The sequence below is a fragment of the Pinus tabuliformis genome, chromosome 8, assembly GCF_031772625.1.
Source record: "Pinus tabuliformis cultivar Carrire ecotype Pingquan chromosome 8, CPIR1, whole genome shotgun sequence".
In the NCBI taxonomy this organism is placed as follows: domain Eukaryota; kingdom Viridiplantae; phylum Streptophyta; class Pinopsida; order Pinales; family Pinaceae; genus Pinus; species Pinus tabuliformis.
Window position 1 is genome coordinate 1,334,777,321 of NC_142294.1, and position 7,750 is coordinate 1,334,785,070.

The following is a 7,750-nucleotide window of genomic DNA, read 5'->3' on the forward strand; positions in this document are numbered from 1 at the left end:
GTCCACCCCTTTGTAGGGCAGCTTTATAATCTGATGGATGAGCATATTCGTAATCAAGATGGGCTCCCCAAGCCATAGGCACCCATCATGCACCAATGTGAGCAGTTGGTACACACACTGAATTGATTATTGATCTGTTAAAATGTGGCACATAGAGCATGTGTAGCAATGGAACAATTTTTTGGCTTAAGGGGGCCTGACCGAGGTTCATATTTTTTCATGCCAACCAACAAAACCATAACTGTTGTCCCTTTCGGCAACAACCTGCATAGCGCAGGCTGTAGTCTCACCTGAAGTAGTATTGGGGGATGCTAGAACCAGGTTTCTGCATCTAGAGACCGTGTGATAAGTGATCTTAAGCCTTTGTCACTCAGATCTACCTCTGCACAGATCTGTATCCTTCTAGGGCCTGCTATTGCAACTCTAAGGAAATGGCTTCTAGACCTTCACAAATGTCTACGATCAGACTTTATAGAGCCTAAAGAGGCAGTATATCCACTTTCACACACTAAAAAAATAACCCTAGATCTGCCTTCACGTAGATCTATCCAATTCATCTGAAATCCTAAGAAAATTAACCCTTATCTTTGTAAAAATAGATAATTACATAGTTCATGCATAGATATTATAGATTTAATAGGTTCGCGTAGCATTTACACATTATTCTAGATAAAACATATGATTGAGTGACAGAACATAACATGAACCAAAATAATAATAATACTCATAAACCAGATAATTGTCCCAAAAACAGTCTTTATTAACATCAGCGTTCAATTTACAGACTTCTTCTACCCTGCACACTCAATTGCAGGGGTCCACGCACTCAACTGTGAACTTATCAAGGCCTCATCTCCACTCAGCTACAAGAGCCTTCCCCTTTCACCTAATTACAGGAAGCAGAGCCTTCCTTCCTTAGCACTTGTCTGGAACAATCTCTATCATGGCTTACTTACTTGTCTACTACCTCTTAGACTCGTTATGACTCAACTATATATAGCTTTTTTCAATACAATACCATGGTCCGCAGACCATGGGTGAGTCTCCAAAACCGACCAATCACTTACCCAAACAAGGGGCTAAATCCCCTTTGACTCCTATCTAGTTGCACGCTCTGTATCCACATTTTGTGGAGACTTTACATCCTTTACAAAAATTTTACAAAACTTGGTTAAACTAACCCCAAAACTAACCCTGGGGACCCTATCCCAACAATTATGTTTTTGTATATTTAGGGTTTTCCATTGTTTCTCAATAATATATAGGTATTGGAGCCTCATTTTAACATAGTTCAGAGGCATGTAGCCACCACATCTCTCCTCAGAGATAAGCTACCATCACATGAGCTAGTTTATTTCCATTCCGTTTGTAAGCATATTTCATTACTTGGATATTAATGAAATGAAGTGTTATTTATGATGCATTTTTGTAATTATGGTTATATTGTAATATTTTGTGTTCCTATTTAAGTTTAGACCAGTGGTATTAGAGTGATCTACTCTTTCTCTATTTTTTTTCACATTTCCCTAATGAGGTCAGGGTATAAGGAGTTAGGGCTCAATCTAGTTGAACCTTTGCAAGACCAACCTCACAAACCTTGACAGCCTCCCATGGCGAAAGAAAAGAAAGCCCTGGGCATATGAGATCCTTTTAAAATATTTCTCAAGAAATCCCTCGAGCGACAGAGGTACACGATGATGGATAACTTTTCCCAGGTCCTTTGATGGCTACCCACAAGCGACGCATCTTCATCCAGCAACCACTATGGAGGTGCCACTCCTTTTAAGGTACAAGTTAACTTCGATATTACCATATTTGAGGGAAAAATAGATGTAGATGATTTAGATAAATGGTTGAATTTGTTGGAAGGATATTTTTTAGTTCATGACTATTCCAATCAGGAAAATATTACTTTTTCACTTCTCAAATCTATCCCACATGTCAAGTACTGGTAGGAAACCTACTATGAACAAAAGGAAGATCTAGAGGAGGGGGAAGGCCTCTTCCACTCATTGATGTTGGAGAAAGGTTCTTCATTTAATTTCATTTTCAACAATGGGAGCCAAAAGAGCCTCATTTTAGCAGAGGTCGTGAAGTGGCTAGGCCTACCGATCACAACACATCCACAGTCGTACACCATCGGGCGGCTTCAGCAAGGACGAGATCTTCATGTCAACTAGTAGTGTCATCTTCCCTACAACATCAAGTCCTTCATGGATGAGGTATTGTGTGATATTGCCCCTCTCAAAGTTTGTGATCTATTATTAGGACAACAATACTTGTGGAAGCGACATGATGTATATGAATATAGACCTCACTCTGTGATTATTACTTTGGGCAATAAGTTGTACAGGATACCAGAGGTAGCCCTGCCTACCATCATCACTTTGATCACTGCAAAGAATTGTAGTAAGATCATTTCCAAGACCAGGAATTTATTTTTCCTTATGATTCACCCTAAGGGCAAGAAGACGGACAAGGTCGTGGAGGAGTATAGGGATATTTTTGTGTCACCTACAATGGTACCTCTGCATTGTCAGGTCAATCACACTATCAATCTGACTAGAGGGATGCCACTACCCAATGGACCAATCTATTGACGCTCTGTTATGGAGAACGATGAGATCAAGAGGCAGATTCAGGATTTGTTGTAGATAAGGCACATCAAGCCAATCTCATCACCTTGTGGGAACCCGATTGTATTGGTACAGAAGAAGGACGAGACATGGAGACTCTGTATTGACTATTGGGCACTAAACAAGATCATTATCCAGAATAGGTACCTAATTGCATCTATTGATGACCTTCTTGAGAGCTCAAGGGGTCAAATATTTCAAAAAGATTGACTTGAAGTCCGATTATCACCAGGTGCCTATCGAACCCTCTGATGTGTGGAAGTCTACCTTAAAATCCAAGGAGGTCCTTTTCAAATGGTTGGTCATGCCTTTTGGGTTGATGAATGACCCTCAAACCTTCATGAGATTGATGGAGAACATTTTTCGATGCATCACTAATGAATTTGTGGTGGTGTATTTAGATGACATCTTGATCTTCAGCTAAAGTTGGGAAGATCACCTCCACCATATTTAACAGGTCCTTCAAACTTTGTGACAACACAAGTTGGGTGCCAAATTGGAGAAATTCACTTTTGGCATGAACCAGGTTTAATATCAGGGGTACATCATTAATTATCAAGGTGTGCCTATGGACCTTGCTAAGATACAAGTCATTCGGGGTTGGCCAACCCCAACCACTCTAAAAGAACCCCACAACTTTCTGGGTCTTTCCAATTTCTACCACAGGTTCGTGTTGGTGTTTGCTCATATATCTTGGCCATTAAGTCAAGTCACCAAGGGCTAAGCGAAAGATTTTTTTTTTGGTATGAAACACAAGAGAAGGTGTTTTCCAAGTTGATGCATCACCTCTGCTCTACACAAGTGCTCACATTACTAGACCTGCAACAACCATTTGAGCTTGAGACAAATGCTTTCGAATATATTATTGGTGTGGTTCATACTCAACAAGGGCATCGAGTGGATTACCATAGTGAGACACTCTCAGGCACAGTCCAAAAGTATCCCACTTATGAAAAACAAATGTATTCCATTGTGCAAGCATATCGTGAATGGAAGCATTACATTATGGGGAAGGAAATGGTCATACACACAGACCACTAACCCTTGTAGTTCATGCAGACACAAGGGAAGTTGTAGAATGATCACCATCAGAAATGGTCCACATACCTGCAAAAATTCCATTTGGAGATTAAGTAAAAGAAGGCCATCACCAATAATGTTAAAATTTGCCTCAGTCGACCACTAGTCATGGCGATGATCACTGTGCTCGACTCCTGTGGGCATGAGACTTCAGGGTTGCCACATCTCTACGAGAGCGATCTAGAATTCAGCAGCACATATCAGAGACTCCTTGAAGGTAAGAAAGTTCCAAATTTTCACATCCAGGATGCACTATTATGCCACGTGTGACACATCTGTGTTCCTTCAAGTGAGTGTGCTAAGATTATTTGGGAGGTGCACTACAGTTGGATCGTTAGACATTTTGGAGTAGAGAAAACAGTGGCATTACTGGAGAAGTATTTTTATTGGCTGAATCTTCATTCTGATGTTGGGAGGTACATTAAATCTTGCATTGTTTGTTCCATTTCTAAATCAACCATCAAGAAACAACACCTACTCATCTTCCTAATCCTAGTCGACCTTGGGAATCCATCTCCATGGATTACATGCTGGGCCTTCCTTCTATTAAGGAAAACAACAATTGTGTTTTCGTGGTTGTCGACAAATTCTCTAAGATGGCCATTATGGCAGCCTGCAAGAAGAGTATCACAATAGAGGGAACTGCTAAGATCTTCTTTAAGTGAGTGTGGGTACACTTTGAGATCCCACAGTCCATTGTCTCTGATTAGGACAACAAATTCCTAAGAGTATTTTGGTCAAGTCTTTGGTCGATGCTGGATACCAAACTCACTAAGCCCATGTCTTTTCATCCCCAAACTGATGACCAAACAAAAGTCGTCATCAGGATGATCACATACATCCTTCACATGTACAACTTGAAGCATCCATGCACAAGGTATAAAAGCCTTCCCTATGTTCAGCAAATCTACAACATAGCTCTCCATATATCAACAAGCCAAGACCTCTTTCAGGTGGGGTTGGTATTTCAGCCATTATGTCCCATTGATGTTGCCATACCATTTGCAACTACTCATGGATATTCGGCTCATGTCCAATCCGAAGTCGATAGGGCTAACAACTCCATTGAATGCATTCAACACATCTGCTAGTGGGTCCATCATATATTGGACAAAGCCAATGCTAAGTACAAGCAGCGCCATGATCAGCATTGGGTGTCACACAAGTTCCAGGTGGGAGACAAAGTTTGGCTAGATTTGCAAGAAGTTTGCTCGGTCCAGAATTTCAAAAACCTTGCCCGATGCGGACAAGCGGCTTCGCTCCTTATAATTCACTCTTTTCATTTACCTAAACCTCGTTTTTTTTAGGGTCGGATGAACACAGGTCATTTAGGGTACTTAAAGCAATTGATTCTTTCTGAATATTTCCTTTTCAATAAGTTTCCCTATTAGAGGCAGGATGTCGTTTCCCCCTTCATAAGCGAGGGGGCCTTGAGCACCTCGCTGGACCCTATCACAAGATTTGCCTACAATCATATGGGCCATACACCATGACTAAGGAGGTAGGGGACAATTCCTTTGAGCTCAACATTCCACTATTCCTTGGTCTACACCCAGTGTTCAATGTAGACTGCCTTTGGCCATACTTTCCACCATTGCTACACACATCTAACATTGCATAACAACTCACACCAACAGAGATAAACCCAGACTAAATGGAATAGAAAATAGTTGTTAGGATCATGGACACATTTATCAAGAACACTCGCCAATAGAATATTCAATTGTATCGGGTTGTAAAAGCTGGCTAACTCCTGCACCAAGGCAAGTGGATCACCAGGGACCAAGTTCAAAAGAAGTTTCCCCATCTCTTGGAGGCACTCAATGCAATGGGGACCATTACTTCCTAAGTGGGGAGGACCAAACCAGGTGGATATTGGTGGCCACCCTACCATTCCACTTGGACCCCCAACACTGTCTCTTTTAGTTTTTTAGTTTTCTTAATGTATCATCCCTGGTGAAAATTTCATGTAATAAAAGTTAATAAAGGAAAAATAAGACCATGGTTAAGGGACACTTATTCCAAGCTGAATGTTGGGAAAAGGTATCCTAGTGGGCATCACTAGATGTGTGTTTTGGCTAAGGAAAATTGGAAAAGGATAAGGTAAAGACATTAAAAGGCAAAAAGCAATTTTTGGTACATTTATTTATGAAAATAAAAAGAAAATAGGAGAAAAAGAAGGTAAAAGGCCACAAGTTGCATATGAGGAGGAAATTGAAGGAAAATAATGGAAAATGAAGAAAATAGAGGCCTCATTCATAAAAGGGTTTTTGAGGATGAATTCGTAACCTTTTTTTAGTTCAAGTTTAAATATTTCTCATTATTTTCCCTCTCTCTCTCACTCTTGGTCACTTAGATTTTTCTTGGAGCACTTTAGTTTTGGATCAAGGAAGGAAAAGCAAGCAAAAGGAAAGGAAGGAAAGCAAGGATCAAGGAAAGGAAATCAGGATAAAGTAGCTTCAGATGGAATAATTGCAGGTAACCTATTTGATGTGTGATTTCCTTACTGGTTTGGACATGCATGGCGTTTAGTGAAAATTTTAAGGATGAAAATTTATCTTAAAGTTTAGAAACCTTAGCGAAACTTGCTAGTCTCAAACATACAAACTATAAAACGTTTAATGATATTCTTGTAAAAATATTCAATTTTTTTATGATTTTATATAGTCTTTACAAAACTCCGGCGAATTCTAAGGTAAAATAATTTTATACTATAAAATTTGGGCAAATCATTTTTAGAAAAAATGGAAATTGGCGAATCTTGTTTTGGAAAAAGCATGGAAAATTAGCTCACCTACGAATATTAGCCCCTAAAATTTTCCCTGATGGCATTGCATGTTGGTGTATGGTTCTCTTGTTGTCGGTGGCATGGTTTTGTTGGCTTATGACAGTGGTTTTCAGCCTAGCCTTGCCTTTTTCTGAATGTCATGGTATGTTGGGATGTTTCTCTCGATTTTGGGCTTTGGTTTGTCAGATGGATTTCGAAGTTCGGGGCAGTGGTGGTCTCAAGTTTCATTCCCAAAGGCCTATTGTGATATTCAAGAACCCCCCCATTTATTGGTATAATAGATCATATTCTATTAATAAATGGGGACCCATGATAAAATCCTTGAAAAATAAATTTAGCACTTAGACACTTTCTTTTAAGCTTTTTTAATAAAGCAAGATATCCAGTCAAAACCCTTCAAAAGCTAGCAATCCTCACCTTTTCACATACTGCTCGACTAGGTTTGTCAAAAGCCTTATTAACAAGAAAAATTCATGAAAAGTGATTAAAAGAATCATCGCACTTAACTTAAATACCATTAAGATTTTTAGTTAAAAAAAAGATAAGACCTGAGGCATTTCCTATTAAAATAAAGCTCGTATCGCATATCGTCATTCACATAGGGCACACTCTCACAAAGCATGTTGAAACTTACGAAATGTGATATTGCGATGAGACGGTCAACCTTATCGCATCACGTAAGAACACTTAGGAAAGGTCTGAAATCTTACGAACTGTGTGATGTTGTGAAATGCGATAAAAGCCCGGACCCGATAGAACCCAATGTCATAAAATGATGATTAAAGTCTGTCGTGTGATGACAATCACTTTATAAGGTAAATAGATTTAAATAATTAAGAACACACCACTTATCCCACATCTCGCATCCCGTAGGAGCTTAAGGAACTTTAAGAAAGCACACAATAAAACATGTGAAATGTGATTTGCGACATTGCGTCACAATCGCAAAATCGACATCCTCGCAACTTAAGTCTACCACCTTCAAAGCCATCCTTACCATTTTGTGATGCGATACATTAATGAGCAATAAAAGTAGTGATAAGGTGTTGGCTTGATGGGGCCTGACCCAGGTTTAGAAGTGAATTAGCTGAACAAATCCCAAAACTACCGGCCCTTTCAGAAATAGCCCGTGGTGCGCGGACCAAGGTCTCACCCGAGGTACTATGGGATGGTATTGGAACTAGGTTTCTACACCCTAGGGATGTCTAGATGAAGTTTACTGGAGGTTCATGAACCAAACCTGTGC